This window comes from Budorcas taxicolor, chromosome 5 (assembly GCF_023091745.1).
Source record: "Budorcas taxicolor isolate Tak-1 chromosome 5, Takin1.1, whole genome shotgun sequence".
Lineage (NCBI taxonomy): Eukaryota > Metazoa > Chordata > Mammalia > Artiodactyla > Bovidae > Budorcas > Budorcas taxicolor.
In genome coordinates this window covers 118,555,216-118,573,560 of record NC_068914.1, presented here as the reverse complement: position 1 = coordinate 118,573,560, position 18,345 = coordinate 118,555,216, and the positions used below count along the sequence as shown (strand labels likewise).

The 18,345-nt window shown below is 52.1% G+C and overlaps 1 protein-coding gene across 2 annotated transcripts in view; it reads left to right on the top strand.

The window, feature by feature from the left end:
• Nucleotides 1-633: 633 nt before the first annotated feature.
• The window catches only part of MYH9 (myosin heavy chain 9), an 85,331-nt gene continuing 67,619 nt past the window's right edge, over nucleotides 634-18,345 (top strand). For both annotated transcript variants that reach the window (XM_052640031.1, XM_052640030.1), the window contains exon 1: nucleotides 634-808. The gene's annotated coding sequence lies outside the window, so the exon portion shown is untranslated. The remainder of the gene's footprint in view (nucleotides 809-18,345) is intronic.

Below are 18,345 nucleotides of genomic sequence, written 5' to 3'. Positions count from 1 at the left end.
CTCCAAAGACAGGGTCAAAAATGGAACTCAGGGCGCCCACAACGGATCCGAGGCTTGAGTCCAGGTCCGCCCCCACAGGCCATCTGCATTGTAAAATAGCACTTTTCCCATATATGGTACTTAATATCTGTTCTGGTATCAACAGAATGACATGGGTCAGGGAAAACAGCTCGCGGGGCGGAGTGTCAGCAGCCCGGACTTTCTCAGTCGGCTCCCGCCGGGCCTTGCCCGAAATCAGGCAATGCACCAAAATCCCTGCCGGGATCCGCCGAGACTCTACTCCTCCTGGTTGGATTCTCTCTGTGTCAATCCTTCTCCTGGAACCTGGCGGTTCGTTGTGCCCGCCTTAGGGGGCGGGGCTCCCGCCTAGGAAGAGCGGGGGAAGGTGGAGAGGGTGGAGATGGGGGCGGATGGGAGAACGTATTCCCACCCCTCTGGGCCTATAGGTTCCACCCACTGCCTTTCCACAGGTCAAGCTGTCTGTTCATCATGAGCAGCAGCTGGTTGGAGTGGGTGAGACAGCTCGGGGGCGGGCTCGTCCCTTCAGGCTCCGCCCCGCAGCCGGCGCCGGGCTCGGAGTGGGCGCGCTCTGAGAGGGGCGGGGCGGCAGGGCGGCGAGGAGCAGCGCAGGGTGCGGTGAGGCGCGCAGATCCTAGCTGTTCCTGGGCAGGGCACTGAAGGCTGAGCGAGGCTGACCTGCTGCAGCTCCCGCCTCGCGCGCTCGCCCCACCCCGCCGTCGCCCGAAGCGCTCGAGGAAGCCCTCTCGGGAGAAGCAGCGCCTGTTCCCCGGGGCAGATCCAGGTTCAGGTGAGCGAGCCCCACCGGCGGGTCCCGCCCGGAGCGGGTGAGCGGGGGTGGCGGGGACCGGACGCGTGGAGTCTGGGCGAGCGGGCCGATGAGTGGTTCTCGGCCTCCGCGCGGCCGGCGACCAGGCATGGGCTGGGGAGAGCGGGCTGGGCACCCTTCACAGAGGGGCCCCGGGACCCCCGCGTGGATGCTCGGTGAAGACGCCGACGGAAGCCAGACTGGGGAGCCGAGGAAGGCTTGGGGCTGGGCGCTTCCCGGAAACCCTCCGTACGCCCTCCCTGCCCTCCCGCCGGCGCACTCCGCAGCCCGGCCACCCGGGAGCCTCGACCTCCCCCTGCCGCCGGGGCACGCGCCCCGCCCTCGCCTCGCCCAGTGCCCAAGTTGGGCAAACTTTTTAACCCCTTCCGGGCAGCCTCTGTCGCTTGGACACAGCTGCTTGGGCGAGGTTCAGGTGGGGGGCTCGGAGCTGCGGCTCCTTGGGAAGTTTCCGGGCGTTTTCGAAACGGGGGTAGCGGGCAGGCGGGGACCGTTTGGCAGCTGTCAGGGCGTCCTCCCGAGTCAGAATCGGACAGTCTTGCAGCAGACATTGCTCTTGGCCCGGTTTCCGCCCTCGGCTCCCGACTTCCTCATTCGCCCGGGTGCGATCGGCTGGTCGGAGGAGGGGGACCGGGAGAGGTGAGCTGTCGGGTGCTTGGGAAAGGGGACCCGGCGGGAATCCCGGCTCGAGACAGGAAAGACTTCCCCCTCCTTCACAGATCCACGTCCTTTGACTTTTGGCCTCTGCTTCCTGGGAGTGGAAGGCCAGGGAAGGCCCGCACCAATCTCCGCGACCCCGGCGCGCACCTGATTCCAGCGCACCTGCGGACCGCCCCAGCAGGGCGAGGGCGGGGAGAGCTGGGTTCTGCTCCTAGAGGATCCGGGCTGGGCTATTGCATCGTGCCCGTTTGGGCCAGATCCAGGGTTTTCTACTTACCCCGCTACCCCCCGCCCCCCCGCCCCCCCCCGCCCCCCCGCCCCCCCGCCCCCCCCCCGCCCCCAATGTCTCCTTTCAGGATCCTGATCTCCTGCTGTCCAGGGGCCACGCCCAGGGCAGGACTTAACCCCTCACCCCCCTGCGTCTAGCCCCCGCCCCGGGCCTGCACCCCCCCCCCCCCCCCCCCCGCCACCGCGCCCCCAAGAGCCCAGGTGTCTCAGAGACGGAGTATCTTCCTGGACTAGGTTGCAGATTGTCTTGAGGTGTGGGGGCAGGGTGAGCACCCGGGCTGCTATCTGCGGCCCCACCCAGCTGGTGTGGGGAAAAGGTTCCCGGGAAGTCCCAGGTCCTATGCACCGGCGGATCTCTCTCCGCTGGGCAGTTGAGAGACCCAGCCGCTTCTGGGTTCGCTGCACCCTTTCCTGGGCTTAACAGGATTGCAAAGTAACTGTTGAGTAACTGTTGAACTGGAAGAACCTTAGCGCCTTCCTGCAACACTGTGGCCATTTCTGAGTGCTGTCTGAACCTGTAACCTCACCGGGTGGTTTATTCCCTTTATGGTAAGAAGGGAGGCTGGTTTAAGGCCTATTTAGACAGTCACTTGATTAATATTAGTCAATTTATATACAAGGCTGCTGGGAGTGGGGGGAGGGTACACAGATGTGTAATTGAGCAAATATTTAACTGGCTCCTCTGTGCCAGAGACTCTGCCAGGTGGTGGTGGGGTGTGAGGTTGAGTAAGACCTGGCCTGTGCCCTGGGGCATTTAGGGGAGAGCCAAGACAAATCCGTAGATGACTCTAAGGTGAGGCGAAGATGACAGAGACCCTAGAAGGGTGCTGTGAGTCATGGGATTGGGAGAAGGGAGCCAGCCCGTCCTGCGGAGAGCCCAGAGGCCTCTGCCTTAGGGGAGTTTACAGTCCTCAGGGGGAAATAGTGGCCCAGTGACAGAAATACAGAAGCTGCCTGTGATGAGTGTCTCAAACAGGCCTCAGACAAAGGATTCGAGGAATTCTGAGAGGGGCCACTTCTGTCTGGGATGAGAAGGGAAGCTGCCTCGAGGAAGGAGGACATGGCAGGTTTGCCAAACCGAGGCAAGCATTCAGTGTTGGAAAGTGAGGACTCATTTACGATAATTGAGGTGTAATTAAAAACGTCAAGAGATTGCTCAGTGTAATTTGAGAGCCGCTGTGCCCCCCAGATGGCTGCAGGGTGACACTAAAAAAGCTCTGTTCTTCAGATTCAGCAAGTCCCAGCAGTGCCCATGGCAGATCCAGGTGCTCAGATTGGCAGGCAGTGTCTGGGGAAGGGCAACTCCCAGAGGTGCGTTCTGTGGGGCTCCTTGTCTGAAGGGCAGGTGAGGGTAGAGGAAAAGAGAGGGGCAGGGCTTTCTGACTTTCATTTTTTATTTTTAAACTGTTAACCTAAGGGGTTGGAGATGGGACAACTTCCCTCTCACTGGATGAAGGACGCATGTTAATCACAGCCTGCCTCTTGCCCATTCTTGCTCCAGAAAAAAACAAAACACGGATCTGTTAGCTTTTTAAAAGGAGAAAAGCTTACTCAAAAAATGCTGCATTGTTGTGTCGCCTGGTGGAGGGTATTGCTAGAAGCCAGGCTAACTGTGCTTTCTTCACTTCCTCTTCTAGCTAATCCTTCCATAAAGTACTTAAGACAGCCCTTACCAGCTTGACATCTTTATTTCAAAAGGAGAGGAGGAGTTGGCTGTTGTTTTCCTCTGAGCCTGGCCCTACCCTTCTCTTGGTGGGGGTGGGGGCGGTGGGGAGGGGTGGCGGAGAGAAACCCCAGGCAAAGGAAAAAAAAAAAAAAAATCCAGGCCTTGACAGCTTCCTCCCAAGCATCATGTTCCAAAAATATTTAGAATAACAAAATCTGTGTGTCGTCTTAATTAAACAAACCTCCTAATTTGCTGAGCATAAAACAGCATCTCTGCCCACAGGGGCAGGAAGTGCATTTTCCCTTTGTGCAGCCCCAGAGAGTCACTGCCTCTTGGCTTTAACCCTTGGTGTGCTGAGCTCCTGGGCTTAAGCCCTCTGGTGACAACGGAATGGAACCCTGGCTGCCCCCTGGGAAGCAGTAGGCTTGTGACTTAACGGGATCCGGTTCTTCATGAGAGCTGGGAAGAGTGGAGTCCTGAGTTTTGGCACTAGACAGCATTCAGATCCTGACCCTGCCACTTCCATGACTGTAGGCAAGTCACTTAACCCCCCAAGCCTCAGTGTCCTTATCTGTAATACAGGAGTCATGATACCCATCCTACAGGGTTAGATGTGGGAACTAAAAGAAATTAAGTATGTAAAGGGCCTGATACATAGTGACTGTGTACATTTTTAAGAAAATGTATGTGATCAGTCTTCATTCCCTGGGTTGTCAGGTAAGGAGACAGAATTGGAAGGGTAGATGGTTCTCCTGGCTCCTAGCTCAATGCTCTTTCTGCTTCTAAAAATGATGTGCTGTGTGTGTGTGTTTGCTTATGGACCACAAAGCTTGAGTGGTAAAAACAGATGGTTCCGGGGCCCATCTGCTAATGTTCTTGGTGATGAGCTTGTGCTCACTAGCCTTGTTGCAGGGCCCCGGCTCAGGCAGAAGATACACAAGCTCACTGTGTTTTAGTTCTCAGACACAGCTTCCGTGGTCCAGGGGAGAGCAAAGGGGTGACGTGGAGGTACACTGGACCTATTGTCTGGAGGCCTGGCTTCTGGCTCTGGCCCTAGTTGGGGGTACATTTGATTTTGCTAGAAGGCACGTACTGCTTCACAGAGACACCACACCAGTTTACGTGTCTGCCAGTTATACCCAAGAGAGTTTGGGAAATTGAGACATGCAGGAATTTAAATTTTTCCATAATGCCCCAGTTTCTTAGGTGCCATTATGCCCTACTGATGGGGTCTAAGTTGTAACAACTCTCTTTATAGAAGGTAGTTGGGCAATATCTGTCAAAGCATAGTCCTTCTGACTGATTTCTAGGAACTCATGGGCAGATAAACTCAAACATGCAAAGGGAAATGTCCAAGGATATTCTTTGTAGCATTGGCTAGAGAAAGACAGGAAATAAGCTAACTGCCCATTAAGAAGGTCAAATAAATCATGGTACAGCTGTATAGTGGGAATCCTTGAAGCCCTTAAAAAATTGAGACTGAGTACCTATAGGTATTGATTGGGCATGCTCTCCAAGATATATTTTAAGTGGATAAAACTTGATACAAAATGGGATACATGTTGCTCCCTCCTGTGCGAATCATTGTATGATGCCTCCGCTCTGTGCATGGAAAGCTACAGAAACCGAAGTAACAGTGGTTGCCTCTAGAAAGGGCCCAGGAAGCCAGAGCCTGCGGTGAGCATTGCTTTTTCCACTAAATGCCTTTTTACATGTGTTGACTACTTACATAGTCAGAAATTGAAATTTTTGTTAGTTTTATTAACAACAAAAATAAGTGGTTGGCTGGCCAGTCTTGGGGGTCTCTGCTTTTAAAATGCATTGCTTGAGATCTCAGATCGCATACTGAGTGCCTGCCACGTGCAGGGGAGGAGGAAGGGTCTTAAAAATGGACTGAATTGCTCTGTGGTTGGAACATTTTGGGGCCTGTTTTCTTCTCCATGATGTCATATTATCACCAGACTAACCCCTTTAAACAAATGTCTACTCTGATCCTTTCCCTTGGTTTCTGGAAAATGGTAGATGCTTTGATTGCCTTTTCTCTGCTGTATGAGTAAAGGAAGCCCGCGGGACGTGTCTGGAATATATTCTAGGAAGCCCTTTTGCCAGCTTTCCCATAATCCCCCTGGCTCCACGCTGTCCACTTGTCCTTTCCTGGGGAATCCATCCTGACCAGGAGGCCAGACCAGACCTTTATTCTCTTGGGTTTTCCTCATTTGTAAACTTGGGGTCATTGCAACCCACCCCATCTCCAGTTGTCTCTTAGCGATCTGGCCTGTGGTTTTTATGTATTAATAACATTGGAAAAGCCCAAATTCTCAAGAAAATGTGATCAGAGGGGGGTTTTGAATTGGAGAGCCCTGCTAGCCTTCTCAAGAAGGGCTGCCATAGCCTTGCACAGTGTGGGCCCCAGAGAAGACACAGGCTCAGCTCACTCCTGAGCTGGCTCTTTTCTGTAGCACAGCTGGTGGAAGACCCCTTTAGGGTCACAGGCAGGCCTGTGTCCCTGCCAGGCAGCTCTAGGCCTCTTGAAAGGTGATGTGAGTCACACATGAGTACACACAATGAGCCTGGGTCTAAAATGGGCCTGCCACCCCATGGGCAGGTGGTTTGAAGGCGGGATGCCAGCCTGTATCTGCCCCCTTCTCTCTGCCCCCACCTGCCCCTCAGGCTTTGATGGCACCAGATATTTGGGGAGCAGGTGGGGAGCTGCCCCCTTGTGTCTGATGCAGGTCTCTTTAAAAAGTAACTGAGGCAGGCAGGCTGCTGTCAGAAAGCCTCAGGCCCCTATTCTGCTGACTGATGTCTCTGGCCTGAGGTGATTTCAGCACCCGGGGTGGACACAGCACACCCAGGCCTAGGCAGGTGGGCCCAGAAAAGGCTCCTGGCCAACCGTTGGCTGAGGGCCAGGCCATCTAGGGAGATCTCACGACAGTGCCCTCAGCAGCTGTCTTCATCTGCAGCCCTGGGTGGGGAAGCCTTCCTCTGTGGCTGGAGAGACCCTTGCAGGGTCTTCTGGAAGTTGCCACTGAAAGGTGTGGCTTCCTGCCTGGGCAGGTGGGGCTGCAGCCTGCAGGGAAGTTGAAGTGCTCTTGAGTTTCCCCTCCCCTCCCTCTTGAAGGTCACTTCCTTGGTGCCTCTCAGGGTGCCTCTCACTTCCTTGGTGCCCCTTGGTCCTTATGGTTCTTACGCTGCTGCCCAGAGGAACAGGGGGCTTCTGCGAGGCGAGTCCCTCTCTTACCTCCATGGACGTTATTTTGGAAACTTCGATCTCATGTTTCCTTAACTCTAATTCTGAATGATGCCTGGCTTAAAAGAAAAATCAACAGGGACTAACCTTGTGGTCCAGTGTTCCAGACTGCCACCGCAGGGGGCACAGGTTCCATCCCTGATCCAGCAACTAAGATCCCATACACCCAAAAAAAAAAAAAAAAAAAGAGAGAGAAGTCAGCAGAAACAGTACAATCCTCCCTACTGAATTTACGTAGGATCGCAGAGTGTCTGAGATGGAAGGGATCCTGTGTGTATGTGCTCAGTTGCATAGTCATGTCTGACTCTGTGACCCCATGGACCATAGCCTGCCAGGCTCTTCTGTCCATGGGATTTTCCAGGCAGGAATACTGGAGGGGCTTGCCATTTCCTTCTCCAGGGGATCTTCCCCAGCCAGGGATCGAACCTGTGTTTCCTGCATTGGCAGGCAAATTCTTTACCACTGAGCCCGCTGGGAAGCTCAGAAGGGGTCTTATTATTTTCACTCCTCTCACCGCTGTGCACCGGCCCCCGCCCATGACAGGGTTGAGTCAAACTCAGTCTGAGTTGGTAGAAAGCTCTGGCCCCTGGTTTCCCCCAACCCCAGTGCCTTTCAGAATCACGTGGCCTCATTTACAAGTGTTTCTGAGCTGTTATCATGCCTTTCCTCGCCTTAACACACTGTTCAGCCCAGCAACACGTCCTTAGCTCCTTTCCTCTTTGCTTTTAAGTCTGTTCTTCCACACCCTTAATCGTTTTCTTTGGGGGGCTGGGGGCGGGGAGGGGCCTAAAGAAATGGGGTGGGAAGTGGTTTGAGTTTTTCTGAACTTCTTCCAGTTGGACAGTTCCACTTGGGCTGGAAGTTCCTGCGGCTCAAAAATCAATATTTCACATGGGGCAGAGCCCGGCGGCGGGTGGGCCACTCAGAGCCACATCGGCTTTCCACTGTCCTGCAGCTAGTCCTGGTTTCTAGTAATTTTAAGTCACTTAAGGTCTTGGGTGATCGATTAGTTGTATTTTCGATACAAAACCCATGTAGAGGGAACCACACCAGGGCTTTGGGCTCTGGCAGAGCTGGGACCAGACCCCTGCCTTTGCTCCTGCTAACTGTTAGGGTGGAGTCTCAGCTTCCTCATTGGCCACATGGAGATGCTTCTTTTATAGGCTTGTTGTAACTTGCATAGAAACACACACCAAGTGGCTTAGTTCTTGTCCTTCTCTTCCTCCCCTTTTCAGGTTGTCACCAACATCCTCTGTCTTTGGGTGGTAGGAGATGTATGTTCAGGTTTTAAAGATTTTAAATTAAGCCTGTCCCTTAATGATAAGGCATGGTGAGATGACTGAGGAGCCTGTGTGAAGATTCCTTGAGCTTGGAGACTGAGGTTTTCTAAGCCTATGACCTTTGCATTCTTCTTCCCAGATCACACAGTTCAGCTGGTGACGCAGATCTGAACCGGTTTAAGCATTTTAAAAAAAGCTGTTACAAGGCTGCCAAGGCACCTTTATTTCGAGTTGTCTGGTGTTCAAAAGCCACTGAGTTTCCTGTGTTTTGCATAAGGCCCTGGGCTGGAGAAGGCAGCTTCCTGTCTGATAAACATAAAGAAGCATTTGGAACCATTTGGGTGACTTAATCTAATTGGGCTGAAATGGGGGCGAAGGCTGAACTGGGAGGTCAGAAGTAGGGTCTTGTTTCATCTCTTTATCCGCAAGTCCTCATCAGCACCCTGCATGGACTTGATCCCTCGTCCTTCTTGCGTGAGTGGAGTTCAGGTCTCACTGGTACTTAGCCGTAAGCTTGGGATGTGAAGGCCTGGGCAGCCGAAGCTCTAGAATGCCACTTAGTGATCTCTCTGTCTCACAAAAGGCGGGTGCTCAGTACTTATCTGAAAATTCCTGGGATAGGAAAGTTGTTAGCAGGGAGCTCTTTTTCTTTTTTTCCTGTTGCAGAGAGCTCTTTTAAAGTTTTTGTCTATTTTTTAATATTGAAGAATCAGCTATTGGGTATTAATCCCAAATTTCTTGGCCAAGTCAACCATCAAAGGACTCCTTCCTGCTGCATGACGTTCCTTGTGCTGGAACGGCTGGCCTTTAGTGGGAACAAGGGCAGAGAGCCTGCCTCTGGTCAGGAGCCTGACTCTCTACTAGGGAGTTGGGAAATAGGGACAGAAACTTGGGACATGAGGCGGCTTGTGTCAGCTTGAGCTTCCTGGAGGCTAGAATTGCCTGGTGGGGAGGAGGGAAGATGGGGAAAGAAGGAAGGAGCTCTGGTGGGGGGACGCTGGCTGGGAATCAGGATGTCTGGGCTGAAGTCCCAGCTCTACCAATAATAGCAATAATAATAAGAGTTAAGTCTTATTGACCACTTGCTAGGTACTGTGTTAGTGTTTTTACATGATTCTCTTATTTAATTCTTCCCTCATTTCTGGGAGGTAGGATGTTTGCCCCCATTTTACAGATGAGGAGACTGAGCCTGATTCACACTCTTGTGCTCTGACCCCTGTGTGACCTTGCAGATGCCCTTCACTCCTGGGCTTGCCTGTTGTCATTTGACAGTGAAGGGTTGGACTGGTTCCCAAGCCTCCTCCCTCACCTGTGGCCAAGAACTAATGAGAGGAGCAGAACTTTTGGAGCTGCGGCAGAACTGGGCTCCTCATCCGTAGTGCAGTTGGCTGCTTGGAGCGAGGTTGATAGTGTTGCCTTGGCTACTGACTTCACCTTTAACTTCAACCAGCCATTTTTCAAGTGTGTGTGGTGAGCCCCGGCTGCTGTGTCTGCCTGCCATTGGAGGGGCCCTGGCTGGTCACTGGGAGCCAGCCAGCCAGAGAGCCTGCCACCATCTCCGTAGTTGGTGCTTCTTGCGTCCACTTGCAGAGTGCATTCCTTCCTGCTTCATGTGTCTGTCTGTCTGTTCATTTGGTAACCACTCAGAGCTTTACAGTGTGTGCTGGGTGCTTGACTGGGCTCTGGAAATAAGGAGGGGAAGGAATCAGGGACTCTTGTTTCCAGGAGCTCTTAGTGTCCCACTAGAATAGTGCGGGCCCAGGGGGATCTGAGAAGGCTTCCTGGAGAAGGCGGCATCTGAGCTGGTTTGCAAGGTGGGGACGTGGCACAGCATGTCCAGGGAACAGGGCTGGGACCTTGTTCAGTTGTTCAGACTTCAGCGGAGCTTTGTATAAGGGTGATTCAGGTCACCAAGGCCCTCTGAGTCACTCTGGGCTACTGATTTCCTTTCCTTGTAAGAGATTTCCTTTCCTTGTAAGTAGCTCTGGGCCCCAGCCCCATCTCGAAGCCCCTTAGGCAGCCCAAATGGCCCAATAAGGCTTGCTACCCTGTGCCATTTCCTGGGAAATGTGGGGGTGCAGGATTCCACTCCCAGGGCCTTAACCTCTGGATGCCTGCTGGGAATTCTGCCTGTGCCCTCTGGTTATGTGGTCAGCCAGCTGAAGGACTTGGGATGAGATTTTTTTCATGGAGTGTTGAGAGAGACATAATTGTTACTGGAATCAGTTCCTTTTTTAAAGGAAAAGAAAAGGGGGTGGAGGTTTGTTTATAGCGCAAATAATGTAACAACAAAACTAGCAAGAAACAAATTTGCCCTCACCCTATCCACCCTTTGCATCTTTCTGGGTTTCCTGTCCATGGACATGCATACTTTGCAAAATTAAATACTAAAATTAAATATTAAATTAGATATTGTCGTGTGTTCTAACTTACTCAGTGCTGTAATATAAAGTTTCTTATGTTGCAACAGGCTCCACAATTATTATTTTAATGGCTATGTTATGGTCCACTGTGGGAAAGAACCATTACTGACTTTGCCAGAAAGTTCCATGGGTTTTATTGAGTCTCTTGGAAATTCATTCATTCAGTAAGTGTATCCTGAGAATTTGTTTTAGGAAAGAAACTGCTGGGTGCCTAGGATGAGACATTCCAGGCCCTGCCCTCAAGGGGCTCACAGTCTATGCCCAGGGAAGAATCACTTCACTTGGCTGTTACGGGTTGTGATGGGGGTGAGCATGGGAGAAAGTGGCTGCTTAGACGCCCAGGTTGAGTTGATGAAAAACAGGTAAAACCACTTTGTCATCAGTGATGAGAAAGCACAGGAACTTGGACTTGGGAGAGCTTTCTGGGCTCACTGGAGGAATATCTTCATGTCCCCCCAACTCCCTGAGTGGTTCATACAGGTCTGGGCCAGAAGACACACGAGGAGTTGGGGTGGGATGGGGAGGAGTGAGGGACAGAGCCTCCAAGGGACCTTGTCAACGAAGAGGCTGGGGAACTAGCCCCTGGCCTTCCGGAGGGAGGCCCCTTGGTGACCATGAGTGGCAGGCAGCTGAGGGTGGGGGCAGTGAGGGTAGGAGGGGATGTCCGTGAACTGTCCAAAGCCAGGCAGGCTACCTGGGCTCTGCTGCGGCTCCTGCCTCTGGGGAAGGAACCAGTTGCAGCAACAAGTTGCAGCAGTGTCGTTTTGTTGTAAAGAGGAAGTTTCAGAATCCCAGTGGCTGCTTGTGAGCAGGAAGATGTTTACAACTGTGAAGGAGCTATTTGGGGCTCCGTGCAAGCGGAGAAGATGGGTGGTCAAGGGCCTGGAAACTGGAATGCTGTGTCTTTGCTCTGGCATTCTCTTTCATTCCAGATAAATGACTTCCTTGCTGTCATTTCTTCACTCTTTCCATCTCTTTGCTGTCCTGGTCCCCCCTGGCCCCAGCTCCCAGCTCAAGGAATTCTGCTATCTTCCCGGAGAGTGAGAAGGCCAGGGTGGGATGTGGTCACTTGGAGACTTCTGTGGTCCTGTTTCAGGTTTTGCCAACCTCACCGGGTCCCCACTCCAGGCTGTTGTCGGGTTTTGGATCAGTACCAGGTCTGCAGGGTTGAGGTTTGAGTAGAAGAGCTCTGTCGTGGTCCTCAATTCCCTCCCTCTCCCCTGCCCCTGCCATTAAATACACATTCAAAAAACCAAAAACAAACTCTAACCTTATTTTTTACATATTGACTTAAAATTACTAATAAGAACAACACATTAGCTGGGGGTTTCAGCACTTAGTAGAGGATAGGGTTCCCTAGTGGTTGAGATGAAGTCCGTTGTATCTTTTTTTACATCTCCTGTCACCTTGTTTATACTACTGTTTGGTAGCGATTATAGGCTAGAGATTATCTTTGGATTTATACTATTTAAAATTATTTATGGCTTTTATATTGGAGGAGCAGAGATGGGTACAGGAATAGAGAACTGGATAAAGCAGAAGGTGGCAGTGGGGCGTGGGGAAGGGAGTGGGTGACTCTAGAAGCAGCAGCTGGGTTTAAATCCCATTTTCACTCAGTTTATTTATTCATTAAATATGTATCAAATGCTGGCTGTGTGCTGGAGACTGGGTTCTGTGGATACATGATTGGATAGAAGTAACCGAAGCCTGTCTTTGACATTGCAGTGGGGAAAAGCAGATGGCAGCCAGACAGACAGGCTCACTGTGGCAGGTCATTATGCTATGGAGAAGGGTGATCAGGTGAAGGCATGTAGGAAGAATCACAGACCAGGCCACCTAAACAACAGAAATTTACTTCTCACAGTTCCCGAGGCTGGAAGTTCAGGATCAAAGTGCCCATAGGGTTGGCTTCCACTGAGGTCTCTCTCCTTGGCTTGCAGTCAGCCGTCCTCATCCCTGCTATGTTCCTGTGTCTGAACCTCCTCCTCCTCTTAGGACACTAGTCAGATTGGATTAGGGCCCACTCTTACTGTCTCCTTTTCACCTAATACGTCTTTAAAGACTCTCTCTCCAAATGCAGCCACATTCTGAGGTCCTGGGGGTTAAGGCTGGAGCAGGTGAATTTGGGGGGAGGGCACGGAACAGCCCATGAGAGGGGAGAAGGGAGGGGGAGTGTGTGTGTCGGGGAGGCCTCTCTAACCAGGGACCCACTGATGGACACTCAGTTGTTTCTTCAACTGCTTTGGACCCCAGTTTGGTCGTCTGTAAAATCTGGGTAATATTAATAGACCCGCCTCTTGGTGCCTTCGGGGAGCTGAAGTGTGCCAGGCACTGTGTGCAATGCCTGATTTGGGGGGGCCCCAGTAAATGTGTCCCCATACCCTCCCCTGCCTTCCCTTTTCCTTCTGTCCGCTTTCATCCTCTCTTCTGTTGAGTGCCACTCATTGTCATCAAAGTGCTTCAGTAACTGGGCCCATGGAATGGACCAGGGATGGACCAGTTTCTAGGTCTCTCTACCTTCCTTATAAGAGTGATGGCACACCGCCCCCACCCCTTCTCGTGGACCAAGTGTTCTTGGAGATGGCCTCCCCTCCGATGAGCCATAAACACTGCTTTTATGTGAGGAAGGGGAAAGGCTTGTGGCAAACTGGTGCAGAACTACAAACCTAGAGTCCCAGTTGCCGGCCGAAGTGTCGGATGGCTGCCGGGAGAGCTTCCCTTGCCCTGGCAGTTCCCCTGCCTTCCCTCGCTGGTCTCCGTCTCAGTCCTTCTTGACCATACTTGCTGGTGTCCCTGCCTCTGTTAGAGGAGTTGCCACTGGGACCCTTAGCACTGCACGTGGCCCATGATAAGCACTTAGTACTTGCCCAAGAAACAGCTGGATGTCTTTCATTTTGTCCATTTTAAACAAACCAGTTTTCATCTATTTTTTAAAAAGGTATTTATTTTATTATTTATTTGTTTGGTTGTGCTGAGTTTTAGTGGCAGCATGTTGGATCTAGTTTCCCAACTAGGGATCAAACCCAGGCTCCCTGAGTTGGGAATGTGAACCAACTTCTACTGGAACACCAGGGAAGCCCCAGAGCTTTTTTTTTTTTAATCACTATGAAGGTTGAAGTCACACTCCCAATCCCACCAAAGTGACAGTATTAATGTTCCCATATTGTTGTTGTTCAGTTGCTCAGGAGTGTCCAACTCTTTGCGAGCCCATGGACTGCAGCACACCAGGCTTCCCTGTCCTTCACCATCTCCCGGAGCTTGCTCAAACTCCTGTCCGTTGAGTCGGTGATGCCATCCAACCATCTCATCCTGTCATCCCCGTCTCCTCTTGCTTTCAGTCTTTCCCAGCATCAGGTTCTTGTCTAATGAGTCAGCTCTTCCAAAGTATTGGAGCTTCAGCTTCAGTCCTCCCAATTAATATTCAGGATTGATTTCCTTTAGGATTGACTGGTTTGATCTCCTTGCAATCCAAGGGACTCTCCAGCACCACAGTTCAAAAGCATCACTTCTTTGATGTTCAGCCTTCTTCATGGTCTAACTCTCACATCCATACATGACTACTGGAAAAACCATAGCTTTGACTAGATGGACCTTTGTTGACAATGTCTTTGCTTTTTAATTTGCTGTCTAGGTTTTGTCATAGCTTCCAAGGAGCAAGTGTCTTTTAATTTCATGGCTGCAGTCACCATCTGCAGTGATTTTTGGAGCCCAAGAAAATAAAGTCTGTCACTGTTTCCATTGTTTCCCCATCTATTTGCCATGAAGTGATGGGACCTGATGCCATGATCTTCGTTTTTGAATGTTGAGTTTCAAGCCAACTTTTTCACTGTCCTGTTAGTTCCTCTTTGCTTTCTGCCATAAGGGTATTGTCATTCTGAGGTTATTGTTGCCATTTTAGAGCTGGGGAAATGGAGGCTCAGAGAAGCTAAGTGCCTTGACCCAGGCAGCAGGTAAGAGATCCCAAGTCCTCTCCTTGCTCCTCTTAATTTTCAGGCCAATCATTTTCTATAGATCTGCTTCCATTGCCTTTTCTGCCCTGTCGTCCTACTTGACCCTGTAAGTGTTTGTGAAGCTAGGGGCTTGTAGACTTTCAGGCTTTTGCATACAGTGGCTGTCAGCCTGGTGATTCCCTGGCTTCTGGTGTCAGGTGTAAAGAACAACCACCCCTGCTCCATCTAAGACAGGGCAGTGGGCAGCAGGTTGGGGTGGATGGCCAGTGTGTGACCTGGGCACAGCCTGGCTTCTGTATGGATCCATAGCTGCTTCCCCCTCAGCCTTCCAGCACTGCTACCACCTCCTAGCCATCTCCTGGCCGCCTCTGAGCCCATCAGCCTGCTATTCTCAGCCTGCCTTCTGCCCAGAGCTGGGCCTGCCACCCACCAACCATCTCCTGTGCTTGCCAGGCTGAGGAGGAGGTAGCTGCGCCTTGCCAAGTGCTCATGAAGAATGCCTCATCATGGGATTAATTACTGGCCGCCGAGCACAGTGGAATTCATCAGGCCTTTTCGTCATTGTGGCTTCACACCGCCAACCTTCTTCCCTGCACACCTGAGACAGATCTGTGTGTTAGAGGCTGAAAAATGGTGACTCTCTTCCCCTTTAAAGCAAGTTGCAGGCTTTAATTATCCTTAGGTTGAAATGGCAGAGAGCCCCACACCCCCTACACCTCCACCCCCGCCCCCGCCCGCCTTTCTGGCTTTTAGACAAGAATCTGAAGAATGTGATACTCCGTTTTGGACCTGAGCAAGGATCAGGGATCAGGGGCTGGAGCAGGATTCTAGGCCTTTCCGGGGCTTTAGCAGGCGGCCTTTGTGCTCTTGGACCTGGGACATTTCACACTGGTTTTGGTGGTCAGGAGGCGTGTTAAATTCTTGCCTCCTCAGTGGGATCCTCCGGGGACAGCTGGGAGGGGCTGGGGGAGAAACTCCCCTCCCAACACATTCATCATAGAGAAATTGGGTTAAAGGAGTTTGCAAGGGGTTGGGCACAGGGGGTCGGTGGCAGCCAGGAGAACCGCAGCTGCTGCTTTGCTTCTGGAGGTTCTGGAGGGCACAGAAGACTGTGGGTCATCCCAGGCTCCCTCCTGTTCCTGACTCATCGCTCACTGCTGGTCACCAGGTCTTCTTACCAACCTTGCTGGCTGCTCCTAGGCACCAACAGCCACTACTCCCTGTGCCCTGGGGCAAGTCACTGAAATCTGGGCTTTGGCTTTGCAAAGCAGGACACTCATGGAACCTGCCTCCAGGTCTGGGTTGTCGTGTATGATCGTGAGGTCTACCATGAGAAGCATGGTTCTATGCCATGGACTTTGTGATTCCCATCGTACAGACGAAGAAAGGGAGCTGCAGAATGGTGAAATTACGTTCCCAGGGTCCCTGGATATGGAGACTCCCGTGGCCACATCCAACCCTGAGCTGATCCCGCTGTGTGTGTGCGTGCGCGCGTGTGTGTGTGCGTGCGTGCGTGCGTGCGTGCGTGTGCGCGTGCGTGCGTGTGTGTGCGCGTGTGTGTGTGTGCACGTCTGCATGGGGGGAGGGGAGGCTTCACCCTGGGCAGGCTGAGGTAACTGAATCTGGCTTCTCCCTAAGGTAGGGGCTGCAGCTAGTTCTCTCACTAGCGTTGGCTCCCCTAGGCCCAGCTTGTGGCCCAGGCAAAATAGTGATTCTCGGCAAGCTCTAGGTTTCTGGTGACGGATGTGGTGGGCCCATCCGTGCGGCCAGGCTGCCTGCTCATACCAGCCAGACTTTGAGACACAGATGCTACCACTACCTGCTCTAGGAACTGTTCATTTTTGTGTCAAGTGTGAAATATGCAGGTTTTCTCTTCGTCCTGCTCATGGCTCCTATTTGGGTTGTTTCCCCTCGGGAGGCTACAGGCCCTGGAATGCTGCTTGTCCATCCTTGCTTCTCTGGAGAGTGTGACTCTGCCTGCCCTGCAGCCGGTGTGCCCAGGGCTGGCACACGGCTGGCTCAGTGGAGGACAGGCCCAAGGGATGCAAAGAGAGAGAGACAGTTTGCTGTTCAGTCTGGATTTTTGTTTCTGCTGTCCAGTGATGAGAGCACCCCGGGGAGGCGGCCTCCTACGCCACCAGCGGGGCCAGGTCCTCTGCTTCCCACGGGGAACTCTCCCTCTTGGGTCATCCCGACCGCAGCTTTGTTTCCTTGGACCTCTCTTTAACCTTCTGGAGGAAAATGAAGGAAGAAAATCCTTTCAAATAAGTTCACATTGCCTTGGTGGAGGAGGAAGCCACTCCAATGCCCCTTTGCCTTTGAGCTGGTAACCAGGGGGCTCCTAAAACTCCCAGGACTGTGCTTGAGGGTCTCTGTAGATGTACCTCGAAGATGGTACACAAAGGGTTCACAGCCTTCAAGCAGTTCTCAAAGGGGGTCTTTGAAGGCTGAAAGTGTTCAGAACCACTGATCTAGAGAGATGGGGACTTTGGGTTTCCTGTTTATAGAATGTGTGTATGTGTATAAACATATGTCTCTGCATATCTGTTTATACACACACACACGTGCACGTGCACGCGCTCAGGCAGGAGGGTCTGCTCACTATGGGATTAGGTGACACTGCCCTAAGATGTAATGTGTGAAGAGCACTTTCCTGGGGCAGTGGCCTTCCTCTCCCACCTGATCTGTATTAAGCCTTCAATATTATAGCACTTATGGGCGTCTCTTCCTTGTGGGGCCAGGCCTTGAGGTTTGAGTGGTGAGGTTTTGAATGTAGTGGATTTGATCAGGTGTGGACTCTGCATACAGAGGAAACTGGGCTCTTTCTTTCTGTCCTGTGATCTTTCAGCCAGACTCCAGGTCCTCAAAGGACATTTCCTAAACCTCCAGATCCAGTCAGGTCACTTCATCTCCCTGAGTGTCAGCCTCTTTCTTTTTTAAGGCAGACAGTGGGGAGCAGGGAATGCGGCAGAGGCCTTAGGATACCTGCTATGGCTTTACTGAGGTTGTCTGGATCAAAAGATGGGAGCAGCGGGGGACCAACCGTCCAACCCATGTCAGGTGACTGGGCTGCTACAGCTGCCGTCTTACCTGCCTAAGGTTTGACAGCCTGAGAACCTTGCTTTGGCTTTCGACTTGAACTTCTCCTTGTGAACTTCACTGTGTAATCTTGGGCAAGCTGCTGGCTGAGTCTGAGACTCATCTACGCAGTGAAGGCTGAGTCAGATGGGTGTTTTTCAGGCTATCAGCTGAGACTCACTGGTGGGTCCTGAGCTTATTGGTGGCAACCAGTAGTCTTAGAAATTAAGTAGATTTGAATGGAAAATATCAGAGTGCCTAGGGTGTATACATCATTTTGTGAAGCTTGTGTTTGACACGTTTGCATGTTTATGGTAAAGCTTTTAAATTAATTCTTTTCTATTGTGGCTTGAGATTAAAAAAATAAAAATGGCGCCCCCAGGATGAGATGCTCCTTTGGTGGAGGAGCGGTCTTTCAGCGCTGACTTGTGTGGTTCCCACCCATAGGTCTGAGCAGAGCTGAGGTCCCCACCCCCCCACAGCTGAGCCGTAAATGGAGCTCTCTGCAAGATCAAACTCTTTAACTAAAGTTCTTTACAAAATTGTGGGAAATGAGCTGCATTCCTGGGGTGGAATAAATCATGTCGAATGAGGCGAGGCAGGATGTGACTTCAAACCCCTCCAAAGTGGGCTCTGTGAGGGCAGTGCTTGTGACTGACTCATTATGAGCAAGCTCAGTGACTCCGACTCCTTGAGAGAAGAGGCAAGACTGTGGGCAGGGAGCCAGCAGGCCCAGGGCGCCACCAAGCACCACTCCTGCCTTAGTTCATTTGGGTCCTCACAGTAGCCCTGTGAGTCGAGCCAGGCTTTGACTGCATCGCAGAGTCGGGGCTGTGGGCTGTCAGCTTCTGCTAGGGGAGCCCTCCTGTCCTTTGGGGCAGCTCGTGGCATCTCCAGTTTACAGAC